Source organism: Hesperophylax consimilis, chromosome 23 (assembly GCF_061612785.1).
Source record: "Hesperophylax consimilis isolate HC1 chromosome 23, BYU_Hcon_1.0, whole genome shotgun sequence".
In the NCBI taxonomy this organism is placed as follows: Eukaryota; Metazoa; Arthropoda; class Insecta; order Trichoptera; family Limnephilidae; genus Hesperophylax; species Hesperophylax consimilis.
Window position 1 is genome coordinate 30,747,357 of NC_142858.1, and position 17,925 is coordinate 30,765,281.

The window sequence follows — 17,925 nt, forward strand, 5'->3', positions numbered from 1 at the left end:
AAAAAACTGCTTCCAAATTCCGAACCCAAGTCTGAAATTAGCGTCCATAAAAAACATGATTTTTCTAAAAATACAACTTTATGGAGATTTTTTGACTGAACTAGATTTGGACAACGACTCTCATCACTATTCCAAAATTTGATACCGTTTGGTCCCATAGAGCCTGCAAAAACTGCTTCCTTAGATCGAACCCAAGTCTGAAATAGCGTCCATAAAAATTATGATTTTTCTAAAAATACAACTTTAAGGAGATTTTGTGACTGAATTTGATTTGGACAACGACTCTTATCACTTTTCCAAAATTTCAGCCCATTTTGTCCAATAGAGTCTGAAAAAACTGCTTCCAAATTCCGAACCCAAGTCTGAAATTAGCGTCCATAAAAAACATGATTTTTCTAAAAATACAACTTTATGGAGATTTTTTGACTGAACTAGATTTGGACAACGACTCTCATCACTATTCCAAAATTTGATACCGTTTGGTCCCATAGAGCCTGCAAAAACTGCTTCCTTAGATCGAACCCAAGTCTGAAATAGCGTCCATAAAAATTATGATTTTTCTAAAAATACAACTTTATGGGGATTTTGTGACTGAATTCGATTTGGACAACGACTCTTATCACTTTTCCAAAATTTCAGCCCATTTAGTCCAATAGAGCCTGAAAAAACTGCTTCCAAATTCCGAACCCAAGTCTGAAATTAGCATTCATAAAAAACATGATTTTTCTAAAAATACAACTTTATGGAGATTTAATGACTGAACTAGATTTGGACAACGACTCTCATCACAATTCCAAAATTTGAGCCCGTTTGGTCCCATAAAGCCTGAATAAACCGCTTCCAAATTCCGAACCCAAGTCTGAAATAAGCGTCCATAAAAATTATGATTTATCTAAAAATACAGCTTTATGGAGATTTTGTGACTGAATTCGATTTGGACAACGACTCTTATCACTTTTCCGACATTTCAGCCCATTTTGTCCCATAGAGCCTGAAGAAACTGCTTCCAAATTCCGAACCCAAGTCTGAAATTAGCATCCATAAAAAACATGATTTTTCTAAAAATACAACTTAATGGAGATTTAATGACTGAACTAGATTTGGACAACGACTCTCATCACTATTCCAAAATTTGATACCGTTTGGTCCCATAGAGCCTGCAAAAACTGCTTCCTTAGATCGAACCCAAGTCTGAAATAGCGTCCATAAAAATTATGATTTTTCTAAAAATACAACTTTATGGGGATTTTGTGACTGAATTCGATTTGGACAACGACTCTTATCACTTTTCCAAAATTTCAGCCCATTTAGTCCAATAGAGCCTGAAAAAACTGCTTCCAAATTCCAAACCCAAGTCTGAAATTAGCGTCCATAAAAAACATGATTTTTCTAAAAATACAACTTTATGGAGTTTTTTTGACTGAACTAGATTTGGACAACGACTCTCATCACAATTCCAATATTTGAGCCCGTTTGGTCCCATAAAGACTGAATAAACCGCTTCCAAATTCCGAACCCAAGTCTGAAATAAGCGTCCATAAAAATTATGATTTTTCTAAAAATACAGCTTTATGGAGATTTTGTGACTGAATTCTATTTGGACAACGACTCCTATCACTTTTCCGAAATTTCAGCCCATTTTGTCCCATAGAGCCTGAAAAAACTGCTTCCAAATTTCGAACCCAAGTCTGAAATTAGCATTCATAAAAAACATGATTTTTCTAAAAATACAACTTTATGGAGATTTAATGACTGAACTAGATTTGGACAACGACTCTCATCACTATTCCAAAATTTGAGCCCGTTTGGTCCCATAGAGCCTGCAAAAACTGCTTCCTTATATCGAACCCAAGTCTGAAATAGCGTCCATAAAAATTATGATTTTTCTAAAAATACAACTTTAAGGAGATTTTGTGACTGAATTCGATTTGGACAACGACTCTTATCACTTTTCCAAAATTTCAGCCCATTTAGTCCAATAGAGCCTGAAAAAACTGCTTCCAAATTCCGAACCCAAGTCTGAAATTAGCATCCATAAAAAACATGATTTTTCTAAAAATACAACTTTATGGAGATTTAATGACTGAACTAGATTTGGACAACGACTCTCATCACTATTCCAAAATTTGAGCCCGTTTGGTCCCATAGAGCCTGCAAAAACTGCTTCCTTAGATCGAACCCAAGTCTGAAATAGCGTCCATAAAAATTATGATTTTTTTAAAAATACAACTTTATGGAGATTTTGTGACTGAATTCGATTTGGACAACGACTCTTATCACTTTTCCAAAATTTCAGCCCATTTAGTCCAATAGAGCCTGAATAAACTGCTTCCAAATTCCGAACCCAAGTCTGAAATAAGCGTCCATAAAAAACATGATTTTTCTAAAAATACAACTTTATGGAGATTTTTTGACTGAACTAGATTTGGACAACGACTCTCATCACTTTTCCAAAATTTCAGCCTATTTAGTCCCATAGAGCCTGAAAAAACTGCTTCCTTAGATCGAACCCAAGTCTGAAATAGCGTCCATAAAAATTATGATTTTTTTAAAAATACAACTTTATGGAGATTTTATGACTGAACTAGATTTGGACAACGACTCTCATCACTATTCCAAAATTTCAGCCTATTTAGTCCCATAGAGCCTGAAAAAACTGCTTCCTTAGATCGAACCCAAGTCTGAAATAGCGTCCATAAAAATTATGATTTTTTTAAAAATACAACTTTATGGAGATTTTATGACTGAACTAGATTTGGACAACGACTCTCATCACTATTCCAAAATTTGAGCCCGTTTGGTCGCATAGAGCCTGCAAAAACTGCTTCCTTAGATCGAACCCAAGTCTGAAATAGCGTCCATAAAAATTATGATTTTTTTAAAAATACAACTTTATGGAGATTTTATGACTGAACTAGATTTGGACAACGACTCTCATCACTTTTCCAAAATTTCAGCCTATTTAGTCCCATAGAGCCTGAAAAAACTGCTTCCTTAGATCGAACCCAAGTCTGAAATAGCGTCCATAAAAATTATGATTTTTTTAAAAATACAACTTTATGGAGATTTTATGACTGAACTAGATTTGGACAACGACTCTCATCACTATTCCAAAATTTGAGCCCGTTTGGTCGCATAGAGCCTGCAAAAACTGCTTCCTTAGATCGAACCCAAGTCTGAAATAGCGTCCATAAAAATTATGATTTTTTTAAAAATACAACTTTATGGAGATTTTATGACTGAACTAGATTTGGACAACGACTCTTATCACTATTCCAAAATTTGAGCCCGTTTGGTCGCATAGAGCCTGCAAAAACTGCTTCCTTAGATCGAACCCAAGTCTGAAATAGCGTCCATAAAAATTATGATTTTTCTAAAAATACAACTTTAAGGAGTTTTTGTGACTGAATTCGATTTGGACAACGACTCTTATCACTTTTCCAAAATTTCAGCCCATTTTGTCCAATAGAGCCTGAAAAAACTGCTTCCAAATTCCGAACCCAAGTCTGAAATTAGCGTCCATAAAAAACATGATTTTTCTAAAAATACAACTTTATGGAGATTTTTTGACTGAACTAGATTTGGACAACGACTCTCATCACTTTTCCAAAATTTCAGCCTATTTAGTCCCATAGAGCCTGAAAAAACTGCTTCCGAATTCCGAACCCAAGTCTGAAATAAGCGTCCATAAAAATTATGATTTTTCTAAAAATACAGCTTTATGGAGATTTTGTGACTGAATTCGATTTGGACAACGACTCCTATCAATTTTCCGAAATTTCAGCCCATTTTGTCCCATAGAGCCTGAAAAAACTGCTTCCAAATTCCGAACCCAAGTCTGAAATTAGCATCCATAAAAAACATGATTTTTCTAAAAATACAACTTTATGGAGATTTAATGACTGAACTAGATTTGGACAACGACTCTCATCACTATTCCAAAATTTGAGCCCGTTTGGTCCCATATAGCCTGCAAAAACTGCTTCCTTAGATCGAACCCAAGTCTGAAATAGCGTCCATAAAAATTATGATTTTTCTAAAAATACAACTTTAAGGAGATTTTGTGACTGAATTCGATTTGGACAACGACTCTTATCACTTTTCCAAAATTTCAGCCCATTTTGTCCCATAGAGCCTGAAAAAACTGCTTCCAAATTCCGAACCCAAGTCTGAAATTAGCATCCATAAAAAACATGATTTTTCTAAAAATACAACTTTATGGAGATTTAATGACTGAACTAGATTTGGACAACGACTCTCATCACTATTCCAAAATTTGAGCCCGTTTGGTCCCATAGAGCCTGCAAAAACTGCTTCCTTAGATCGAACCCAAGTCTGAAATAGCGTCCATAAAAATTATGATTTTTTTAAAAATACAACTTTATGGAGATTTTGTGACTGAATTCGATTTGGACAACGACTCTTATCACTTTTCCAAAATTTCAGCCCATTTAGTCCAATAGAGCCTGAATAAACTGCTTCCAAATTCCGAACCCAAGTCTGAAATAAGCGTCCATAAAAAACATGATTTTTCTAAAAATACAACTTTATGGAGATTTTTTGAATGAACTAGATTTGGACAACGACTCTCATCACTTTTCCAAAATTTCAGCCTATTTAGTCCCATAGAGCCTGAAAAAACTGCTTCCTTAGATCGAACCCAAGTCTGAAATAGCGTCCATAAAAATTATGATTTTTTTAAAAATACAACTTTATGGAGATTTTATGACTGAACTAGATTTGGACAACGACTCTCATCACTTTTCCAAAATTTCAGCCTATTTAGTCCCATAGAGCCTGAAAAAACTGCTTCCTTAGATCGAACCCAAGTCTGAAATAGCGTCCATAAAAATTATGATTTTTTTAAAAATACAACTTTATGGAGATTTTATGACTGAACTAGATTTGGACAACGACTCTCATCACTATTCCAAAATTTGAGCCCGTTTGGTCGCATAGAGCCTGCAAAAACTGCTTCCTTAGATCGAACCCAAGTCTGAAATAGCGTCCATAAAAATTATGATTTTTCTAAAAATACAACTTTAAGGAGTTTTTGTGACTGAATTCGATTTGGACAACGACTCTTATCACTTTTCCAAAATTTCAGCCCATTTTGTCCAATAGAGCCTGAAAAAACTGCTTCCAAATTCCGAACCCAAGTCTGAAATTAGCGTCCATAAAAAACATGATTTTTCTAAAAATACAACTTTATGGAGATTTTTTGACTGAACTAGATTTGGACAACGACTCTCATCACTTTTCCAAAATTTCAGCCTATTTAGTCCCATAGAGCCTGAAAAAACTGCTTCCGAATTCCGAACCCAAGTCTGAAATAAGCGTCCATAAAAATTATGATTTTTCTAAAAATACAGCTTTATGGAGATTTTGTGACTGAATTCGATTTGGACAACGACTCCTATCAATTTTCCGAAATTTCAGCCCATTTTGTCCCATAGAGCCTGAAAAAACTGCTTCCAAATTCCGAACCCAAGTCTGAAATTAGCATCCATAAAAAACATGATTTTTCTAAAAATACAACTTTATGGAGATTTAATGACTGAACTAGATTTGGACAACGACTCTCATCACTATTCCAAAATTTGAGCCCGTTTGGTCCCATAGAGCCTGCAAAAACTGCTTCCTTAGATCGAACCCAAGTCTGAAATAGCGTCCATAAAAATTATGATTTTTTTAAAAATACAACTTTATGGAGATATTGTGACTGAATTCGATTTGGACAACGACTCTTATCACTTTTCCAAAATTTCAGCCCATTTAGTCCAATAGAGCCTGAATAAACTGCTTCCAAATTCCGAACCCAAGTCTGAAATAAGCGTCCATAAAAAACATGATTTTTCTAAAAATACAACTTTATGGAGATTTTTTGAATGAACTAGATTTGGACAACGACTCTCATCACTTTTCCAAAATTTCAGCCTATTTAGTCCCATAGAGCCTGAAAAAACTGCTTCCTTAGATCGAACCCAAGTCTGAAATAGCGTCCATAAAAATTATGATTTTTTTAAAAATACAACTTTATGGAGATTTTATGACTGAACTAGATTTGGACAACGACTCTCATCACTATTCCAAAATTTGAGCCCGTTTGGTCGCATAGAGCCTGCAAAAACTGCTTCCTTAGATCGAACCCAAGTCTGAAATAGCGTCCATAAAAATTATGATTTTTTTAAAAATACAACTTTATGGAGATTTTATGACTGAACTAGATTTGGACAACGACTCTCATCACTATTCCAAAATTTGAGCCCGTTTGGTCGCATAGAGCCTGCAAAAACTGCTTCCTTAGATCGAACCCAAGTCTGAAATAGCGTCCATAAAAATTATGATTTTTCTAAAAATACAACTTTAAGGAGTTTTTGTGACTGAATTCGATTTGGACAACGACTCTTATCACTTTTCCAAAATTTCAGCCCATTTTGTCCAATAGAGCCTGAAAAAACTGCTTCCAAATTCCGAACCCAAGTCTGAAATTAGCGTCCATAAAAAACATGATTTTTCTAAAAATACAACTTTATGGAGATTTTTTGACTGAACTAGATTTGGACAACGACTCTCATCACTTTTCCAAAATTTCAGCCTATTTAGTCCCATAGAGCCTGAAAAAACTGCTTCCGAATTCCGAACCCAAGTCTGAAATAAGCGTCCATAAAAATTATGATTTTTCTAAAAATACAGCTTTATGGAGATTTTGTGACTGAATTCGATTTGGACAACGACTCCTATCAATTTTCCGAAATTTCAGCCCATTTTGTCCCATAGAGCCTGAAAAAACTGCTTCCAAATTCCGAACCCAAGTCTGAAATTAGCATCCATAAAAAACATGATTTTTCTAAAAATACAACTTTATGGAGATTTAATGACTGAACTAGATTTGGACAACGACTCTCATCACTATTCCAAAATTTGAGCCCGTTTGGTCCCATAGAGCCTGCAAAAACTGCTTCCTTAGATCGAACCCAAGTCTGAAATAGCGTCCATAAAAATTATGATTTTTTTAAAAATACAACTTTATGGAGATATTGTGACTGAATTCGATTTGGACAACGACTCTTATCACTTTTCCAAAATTTCAGCCCATTTAGTCCAATAGAGCCTGAATAAACTGCTTCCAAATTCCGAACCCAAGTCTGAAATAAGCGTCCATAAAAAACATGATTTTTCTAAAAATACAACTTTATGGAGATTTTTTGAATGAACTAGATTTGGACAACGACTCTCATCACTTTTCCAAAATTTCAGCCTATTTAGTCCCATAGAGCCTGAAAAAACTGCTTCCTTAGATCGAACCCAAGTCTGAAATAGCGTCCATAAAAATTATGATTTTTTTTAAAATACAACTTTATGGAGATTTTATGACTGAACTAGATTTGGACAACGACTCTCATCACTATTCCAAAATTTGAGCCCGTTTGGTCGCATAGAGCCTGCAAAAACTGCTTCCTTAGATCGAACCCAAGTCTGAAATAGCGTCCATAAAAATTATGATTTTTTTAAAAATACAACTTTATGGAGATTTTATGACTGAACTAGATTTGGACAACGACTCTCATCACTATTCCAAAATTTGAGCCCGTTTGGTCGCATAGAGCCTGCAAAAACTGCTTCCTTAGATCGAACCCAAGTCTGAAATAGCGTCCATAAAAATTATGATTTTTTTAAAAATACAACTTTATGGAGATTTTATGACTGAACTAGATTTGGACAACGACTCTCATCACTATTCCAAAATTTGAGCCCGTTTGGTCGCATAGAGCCTGCAAAAACTGCTTCCTTAGATCGAACCCAAGTCTGAAATAGCGTCCATAAAAATTATGATTTTTTTAAAAATACAACTTTATGGAGATTTTATGACTGAACTAGATTTGGACAACGACTCTCATCACTATTCCAAAATTTGAGCCCGTTTGGTCGCATAGAGCCTGCAAAAACTGCTTCCTTAGATCGAACCCAAGTCTGAAATAGCGTCCATAAAAATTATGATTTTTCTAAAAATACAACTTTAAGGAGTTTTTGTGACTGAATTCGATTTGGACAACGACTCTTATCACTTTTCCAAAATTTCAGCCCATTTTGTCCAATAGAGCCTGAAAAAACTGCTTCCAAATTCCGAACCCAAGTCTGAAATTAGCGTCCATAAAAAACATGATTTTTCTAAAAATACAACTTTATGGAGATTTTTTGACTGAACTAGATTTGGACAACGACTCTCATCACTTTTCCAAAATTTCAGCCTATTTAGTCCCATAGAGCCTGAAAAAACTGCTTCCGAATTCCGAACCCAAGTCTGAAATAAGCGTCCATAAAAATTATGATTTTTCTAAAAATACAGCTTTATGGAGATTTTGTGACTGAATTCGATTTGGACAACGACTCCTATCAATTTTCCGAAATTTCAGCCCATTTTGTCCCATAGAGCCTGCAAAAACTGCTTCCTTAGATCGAACCCAAGTCTGAAATAGCGTCCATAAAAATTATGATTTTTTTAAAAATACAACTTTATGGAGATTTTGTGACTGAACTAGATTTGGACAACGACTCTCATCACTATTCCAAAATTTGAGCCCGTTTGGTCGCATAGAGCCTGCAAAAACTGCTTCCTTAGATCGAACCCAAGTCTGAAATAGCGTCCATAAAAATTATGATTTTTTTAAAAATACAACTTTATGGAGATTTTATGACTGAACTAGATTTGGACAACGACTCTCATCACTATTCCAAAATTTGAGCCCGTTTGGTCGCATAGAGCCTGCAAAAACTGCTTCCTTAGATCGAACCCAAGTCTGAAATAGCGTCCATAAAAATTATGATTTTTTTAAAAATACAACTTTATGGAGATTTTATGACTGAACTAGATTTGGACAACGACTCTCATCACTATTCCAAAATTTGAGCCCGTTTGGTCGCATAGAGCCTGCAAAAACTGCTTCCTTAGATCGAACCCAAGTCTGAAATAGCGTCCATAAAAATTATGATTTTTTTAAAAATACAACTTTATGGAGATTTTTTGACTGAACTAGATTTGGACAACGACTCTCATCACTTTTCCAAAATTTCAGCCTATTTAGTCCCATAGAGCCTGAAAAAACTGCTTCCAAATTCCGAACCCAAGTCTGAAATTAGCATCCATAAAAAACATGATTTTTCTAAAAATACAACTTTATGGAGATTTAATGACTGAACTAGATTTGGACAACGACTCTCATCACTATTCCAAAATTTGAGCCCGTTTGGTCCCATATAGCCTGCAAAAACTGCTTCCTTAGATCGAACCCAAGTCTGAAATAGCGTCCATAAAAATTATGATTTTTCTAAAAATACAACTTTAAGGAGATTTTGTGACTGAATTCGATTTGGACAACGACTCTTATCACTTTTCCAAAATTTCAGCCCATTTTGTCCCATAGAGCCTGAAAAAACTGCTTCCAAATTCCGAACCCAAGTCTGAAATTAGCATCCATAAAAAACATGATTTTTCTAAAAATACAACTTTATGGAGATTTAATGACTGAACTAGATTTGGACAACGACTCTCATCACTATTCCAAAATTTGAGCCCGTTTGGTCCCATAGAGCCTGCAAAAACTGCTTCCTTAGATCGAACCCAAGTCTGAAATAGCGTCCATAAAAATTATGATTTTTTTAAAAATACAACTTTATGGAGATTTTGTGACTGAATTCGATTTGGACAACGACTCTTATCACTTTTCCAAAATTTCAGCCCATTTAGTCCAATAGAGCCTGAATAAACTGCTTCCAAATTCCGAACCCAAGTCTGAAATAAGCGTCCATAAAAAACATGATTTTTCTAAAAATACAACTTTATGGAGATTTTTTGAATGAACTAGATTTGGACAACGACTCTCATCACTTTTCCAAAATTTCAGCCTATTTAGTCCCATAGAGCCTGAAAAAACTGCTTCCTTAGATCGAACCCAAGTCTGAAATAGCGTCCATAAAAATTATGATTTTTTTAAAAATACAACTTTATGGAGATTTTATGACTGAACTAGATTTGGACAACGACTCTCATCACTTTTCCAAAATTTCAGCCTATTTAGTCCCATAGAGCCTGAAAAAACTGCTTCCTTAGATCGAACCCAAGTCTGAAATAGCGTCCATAAAAATTATGATTTTTTTAAAAATACAACTTTATGGAGATTTTATGACTGAACTAGATTTGGACAACGACTCTCATCACTATTCCAAAATTTGAGCCCGTTTGGTCGCATAGAGCCTGCAAAAACTGCTTCCTTAGATCGAACCCAAGTCTGAAATAGCGTCCATAAAAATTATGATTTTTCTAAAAATACAACTTTAAGGAGTTTTTGTGACTGAATTCGATTTGGACAACGACTCTTATCACTTTTCCAAAATTTCAGCCCATTTTGTCCAATAGAGCCTGAAAAAACTGCTTCCAAATTCCGAACCCAAGTCTGAAATTAGCGTCCATAAAAAACATGATTTTTCTAAAAATACAACTTTATGGAGATTTTTTGACTGAACTAGATTTGGACAACGACTCTCATCACTTTTCCAAAATTTCAGCCTATTTAGTCCCATAGAGCCTGAAAAAACTGCTTCCGAATTCCGAACCCAAGTCTGAAATAAGCGTCCATAAAAATTATGATTTTTCTAAAAATACAGCTTTATGGAGATTTTGTGACTGAATTCGATTTGGACAACGACTCCTATCAATTTTCCGAAATTTCAGCCCATTTTGTCCCATAGAGCCTGAAAAAACTGCTTCCAAATTCCGAACCCAAGTCTGAAATTAGCATCCATAAAAAACATGATTTTTCTAAAAATACAACTTTATGGAGATTTAATGACTGAACTAGATTTGGACAACGACTCTCATCACTATTCCAAAATTTGAGCCCGTTTGGTCCCATAGAGCCTGCAAAAACTGCTTCCTTAGATCGAACCCAAGTCTGAAATAGCGTCCATAAAAATTATGATTTTTTTAAAAATACAACTTTATGGAGATATTGTGACTGAATTCGATTTGGACAACGACTCTTATCACTTTTCCAAAATTTCAGCCCATTTAGTCCAATAGAGCCTGAATAAACTGCTTCCAAATTCCGAACCCAAGTCTGAAATAAGCGTCCATAAAAAACATGATTTTTCTAAAAATACAACTTTATGGAGATTTTTTGAATGAACTAGATTTGGACAACGACTCTCATCACTTTTCCAAAATTTCAGCCTATTTAGTCCCATAGAGCCTGAAAAAACTGCTTCCGAATTCCGAACCCAAGTCTGAAATAAGCGTCCATAAAAATTATGATTTTTCTAAAAATACAACTTTAAGGAGTTTTTGTGACTGAATTCGATTTGGACAACGACTCTTATCACTTTTCCAAAATTTCAGCCCATTTTGTCCAATAGAGCCTGAAAAAACTGCTTCCAAATTCCGAACCCAAGTCTGAAATTAGCGTCCATAAAAAACATGATTTTTCTAAAAATACAACTTTATGGAGATTTTTTGACTGAACTAGATTTGGACAACGACTCTCATCACTTTTCCAAAATTTCAGCCTATTTAGTCCCATAGAGCCTGAAAAAACTGCTTCCGAATTCCGAACCCAAGTCTGAAATAAGCGTCCATAAAAATTATGATTTTTCTAAAAATACAGCTTTATGGAGATTTTGTGACTGAATTCGATTTGGACAACGACTCTTATCACTTTTCCGAAATTTCAGCCCATTTTGTCCCATAGAGCCTGAAAAAACTGCTTCCAAATTCCGAACCCAAGTCTGAAATTAGCATCCATAAAAAACATGATTTTTCTAAAAATACAACTTAATGGAGATTTAATGACTGAACTAGATTTGGACAACGACTCTCATCACTATTCCAAAATTTGATACCGTTTGGTCCCATAGAGCCTGTAAAAACTGCTTCCTTAGATCGAACCCAAGTCTGAAATAGCGTCCATAAAAATTATGATTTTTCTAAAAAACCAACTTTATGGGGATTTTGTGACTGAATTCGATTTGGACAACGACTCTTATCACTTTTCCAAAATTTCAGCCCATTTAGTCCAATAGAGCCTGAAAAAACTGCTTCCGAATTCCGAACCCAAGTCTGAAATAAGCGTCCATAAAAATTATGATTTATCTAAAAATACAGCTTTATGGAGATTTTGTGACTGAACTAGATTTGGACAACGACTCTCATCACTATTCCAAAATTTGAGCCCGTTTGGTCACATATAGCCTGCAAAAACTGCTTCCTTAGATCGAACCCAAGTCTGAAATAGCGTCCATAAAAATTATGATTTTTCTAAAAATACAACTTTAAGGAGATTTTGTGACTGAATTCGATTTGGACAACGACTCTTATCACTTTTCCAAAATTTCAGCCCATTTTGTCCAATAGAGTCTGAAAAAACTGCTTCCAAATTCCGAACCCAAGTCTGAAATTAGCGTCCATAAAAAACATGATTTTTCTAAAAATACAACTTTATGGAGATTTTTTGACTGAACTAGATTTGGACAACGACTCTCATCACTTTTCCAAAATTTCAGCCTATTTAGTCCCATAGAGCCCGAAAAAACTGCTTCCGAATTCCGAACCCAAGTCTGAAATAAGCGTCCATAAAAATTATGATTTATCTAAAAATACAGCTTTATGGAGATTTTGTGACTGAATTCGATTTGGACAACGACTCTTATCACTTTTCCGAAATTTCAGCCCATTTTGTCCCATAGAGCCTGAAAAAACTGCTTCCAAATTCCGAACCCAAGTCTGAAATTAGCATCCATAAAAAACATGATTTTTCTAAAAATACAACTTAATGGAGATTTAATGACTGAACTAGATTTGGACAACGACTCTCATCACTATTCCAAAATTTGATACCGTTTGGTCCCATAGAGCCTGTAAAAACTGCTTCCTTAGATCGAACCCAAGTCTGAAATAGCGTCCATAAAAATTATGATTTTTCTAAAAATACAACTTTATGGGGATTTTGTGACTGAATTCGATTTGGACAACGACTCTTATCACTTTTCCAAAATTTCAGCCCATTTAGTCCAATAGAGCCTGAATAAACTGCTTCCAAATTCCGAACCCAAGTCTGAAATAAGCGTCCATAAAAAACATGATTTTTCTAAAAATACAACTTTATGGAGATTTTTTGACTGAACTAGATTTGGACAACGACTCTCATCACTTTTCCAAAATTTCAGCCTATTTAGTCCCATAGAGCCTGAAAAAACTGCTTCCGAATTCCGAACCCAAGTCTGAAATAAGCGTCCATAAAAATTATGATTTTTCTAAAAATACAGCTTTATGGAGATTTTGTGACTGAATTCGATTTGGACAACGACTCCTATCAATTTTCCGAAATTTCAGCCCATTTTGTCCCATAGAGCCTGAAAAAACTGCTTCCAAATTCCGAACCCAAGTCTGAAATTAGCGGCCATAAAAACATGATTTTTCTAAAAATACAACTTTATGGAGATTTAATGACTGAACTAGATTTGGACAACGACTCTCATCACTATTCCAAAATTTCAGCCTATTTAGTCCCATAGAGCCCGAAAAAACTGCTTCCGAATTCCGAACCCAAGTCTGAAATAAGCGTCCATAAAAATTATGATTTATCTAAAAATACAGCTTTATGGAGATTTTGTGACTGAATTCGATTTGGACAACGACTCTTATCACTTTTCCGAAATTTCAGCCCATTTTGTCCCATAGAGCCTGAAAAAACTGCTTCCAAATTCCGAACCCAAGTCTGAAATTAGCATCCATAAAAAACATGATTTTTCTAAAAATACAACTTAATGGAGATTTAATGACTGAACTAGATTTGGACAACGACTCTCATCACTATTCCAAAATTTGATACCGTTTGGTCCCATATAGCCTGTAAAAACTGCTTCCTTAGATCGAACCCAAGTCTGAAATAGCGTCCATAAAAATTATGATTTTTCTAAAAATACAACTTTATGGGGATTTTGTGACTGAATTCGATTTGGACAACGACTCTTATCACTTTTCCAAAATTTCAGCCCATTTAGTCCAATAGAGCCTGAAAAAACTGCTTCCGAATTCCGAACCCAAGTCTGAAATAAGCGTCCATAAAAATTATGATTTATCTAAAAATACAGCTTTATGGAGATTTTGTGACTGAACTAGATTTGGACAACGACTCTCATCACTATTCCAAAATTTGAGCCCGTTTGGTCCCATATAGCCTGCAAAAACTGCTTCCTTAGATCGAACCCAAGTCTGAAATAGCGTCCATAAAAATTATGATTTTTCTAAAAATACAACTTTAAGGAGATTTTGTGACTGAATTCGATTTGGACAACGACTCTTATCACTTTTCCAAAATTTCAGCCCATTTTGTCCAATAGAGTCTGAAAAAACTGCTTCCAAATTCCGAACCCAAGTCTGAAATTAGCGTCCATAAAAAACATGATTTTTCTAAAAATACAACTTTATGGAGATTTTTTGACTGAACTAGATTTGGACAACGACTCTCATCACTTTTCCAAAATTTCAGCCTATTTAGTCCCATAGAGCCCGAAAAAACTGCTTCCGAATTCCGAACCCAAGTCTGAAATAAGCGTCCATAAAAATTATGATTTATCTAAAAATACAGCTTTATGGAGATTTTGTGACTGAATTCGATTTGGACAACGACTCTTATCACTTTTCCGAAATTTCAGCCCATTTTGTCCCATAGAGCCTGAAAAAACTGCTTCCAAATTCCGAACCCAAGTCTGAAATTAGCATCCATAAAAAACATGATTTTTCTAAAAATACAACTTAATGGAGATTTAATGACTGAACTAGATTTGGACAACGACTCTCATCACTATTCCAAAATTTGATACCGTTTGGTCCCATAGAGCCTGTAAAAACTGCTTCCTTAGATCGAACCCAAGTCTGAAATAGCGTCCATAAAAATTATGATTTTTCTAAAAATACAACTTTATGGGGATTTTGTGACTGAATTCGATTTGGACAACGACTCTTATCACTTTTCCAAAATTTCAGCCCATTTAGTCCAATAGAGCCTGAAAAAACTGCTTCCAAATTCCGAACCCAAGTCTGAAATTAGCGTCCATAAAAAACATGATTTTTCTAAAAATACAACTTTATGGAGATTTTTTGACTGAACTAGATTTGGACAACGACTCTCATCACTATTCCAAAATTTGAGCCCGTTTGGTCGCATAGAGCCTGCAAAAACTGCTTCCTTAGATCGAACCCAAGTCTGAAATAGCGTCCATAAAAATTATGATTTTTTTAAAAATACAACTTTATGGAGATTTTGTGACTGAATTCGATTTGGACAACGACTCTTATCACTTTTCCAAAATTTCAGCCCATTTAGTCCAATAGAGCCTGAAAAAACTGCTTCCGAATTCCGAACCCAAGTCTGAAATAAGCGTCCATAAAAATTATGATTTATCTAAAAATACAGCTTTATGGAGATTTTGTGACTGAACTAGATTTGGACAACGACTCTCATCACAATTCCAAAATTTGAGCCCGTTTGGTCCCATAAAGACTGAATAAACCGCTTCCAAATTCCGAACCCAAGTCTGAAATAAGCGTCCACAAAAATTATGATTTTTCTAAAAATACAACTTTATGGGGATTTTGTGACTGAATTCGATTTGGACAACGACTCTTATCACTTTTCCAAAATTTCAGCCCATTTAGTCCAATAGAGCCTGAAAAAACTGCTTCCAAATTCCGAACCCAAGTCTGAAATTAGCGTCCATAAAAAACATGATTTTTCTAAAAATACAACTTTATGGAGATTTAATGACTGAACTAGATTTGGACAACGACTCTCATCACTATTCCAAAATTTGAGCCCGTTTGGTCCCATAGAGCCTGCAAAAACTGCTTCCTTAGATCGAACCCAAGTCTGAAATAGCGTCCATAAAAATTATGATTTTTTTAAAAATACAACTTTATGGAGATTTTGTGACTGAATTCGATTTGGACAACGACTCTTATCACTTTTCCAAAATTTCAGCCCATTTTGTCCCATAGAGCCTGAAAAAACTGCTTCCAAATTTCGAACCCAAGTCTGAAATTAGCATCCATAAAAAACATGATTTTTCTAAAAATACAACTTTATGGAGATTTAATGACTGAACTAGATTTGGACAACGACTCTCATCACTATTCCAAAATTTGAGCCCGTTTGGTCCCATAGAGCCTGCAAAAACTGCTTCCTTAGATCGAACCCAAGTCTGAAATAGCGTCCATAAAAATTATGATTTTTCTAAAAATACAACTTTAAGGAGATTTTGTGACTGAATTCGATTTGGACAACGACTCTTATCACTTTTCCAAAATTTCAGCCCATTTAGAACAATAGAGCCTGAAAAAACTGCTTCCAAATTCCGAACCCAAGTCTGAAATAGCGTCCATAAAAATAATGATTTTTTTTAAAATACAACTTTATGGAGATTTTGTGACTGAATTCGATTTGGACAACGACTCTTATCACTTTTCCAAAATTTCAGCCCATTTAGTCCAATAGAGCCTGAAAAAACTGCTTCCAAATTCCGAACCCAAGTCTGAAATTAGCATCCATAAAAAACATGATTTTTCTAAAAATACAACTTAATGGAGATTTAATGACTGAACTAGATTTGGACAACGACTCTCATCACTATTCCAAAATTTGATACCGTTTGGTCCCATAGAGCCTGTAAAAACTGCTTCCTTAGATCGAACCCAAGTCTGAAATAGCGTCCATAAAAATTATGATTTTTTTAAAAATACAACTTTATGGAGATTTTGTGACTGAATTCGATTTGGACAACGACTCTTATCACTTTTCCAAAATTTCAGCCCATTTAGTCCAATAGAGCCTGAATAAACTGCTTCCAAATTCCGAACCCAAGTCTGAAATAAGCGTCCATAAAAAACATGATTTTTCTAAAAATACAACTTTATGGAGATTTTTTGACTGAACTAGATTAAGACAACGACTCTCATCACTTTTCCAAAATTTCAGCCTATTTAGTCCCATACAGCCTGAAAAAACTGCTTCCTTAGATCGAACCCAAGTCTGAAATAGCGTCCATAAAAATTATGATTTTTTAAAAAAAAAACTTTATGAAGATTTTATGACTGAACTAGAATTGGACAACGACTCTCATCACTATTCCAAAATTTGATACCGTTTGGTCCCATATAGCCTGCAAAAACTGCTTCCTTAGATCGAACCCAAGTCTGAAATTAGCGTCCATAAAAAACATGATTTTTCTAAAAATACAACTTTATGGAGATTTTTTGACTGAACTAGATTTGGACAACGACTCTCATCACTTTTCCAAAATTTCAGCCTATTTAGTCCCATAGAGCCCGAAAAAACTGCTTCCGAATTCCGAACCCAAGTCTGAAATAAGCGTCCATAAAAATTATGATTTATCTAAAAATACAGCTTTATGGAGATTTTGTGACTGAATTCGATTTGGACAACGACTCTTATCACTTTTCCGAAATTTCAGCCCATTTTGTCCCATAGAGCCTGAAAAAACTGCTTCCAAATTCCGAACCCAAGTCTGAAATTAGCATCCATAAAAAACATGATTTTTCTAAAAATACAACTTAATGGAGATTTAATGACTGAACTAGATTTGGACAACGACTCTCATCACTATTCCAAAATTTGATACCGTTTGGTCCCATAGAGCCTGTAAAAACTGCTTCCTTAGATCGAACCCAAGTCTGAAATAGCGTCCATAAAAATTATGATTTTTCTAAAAATACAACTTTATGGGGATTTTGTGACTGAATTCGATTTGGACAACGACTCTTATCACTTTTCCAAAATTTCAGCCCATTTAGTCCAATAGAGCCTGAAAAAACTGCTTCCAAATTCCGAACCCAAGTCTGAAATTAGCGTCCAT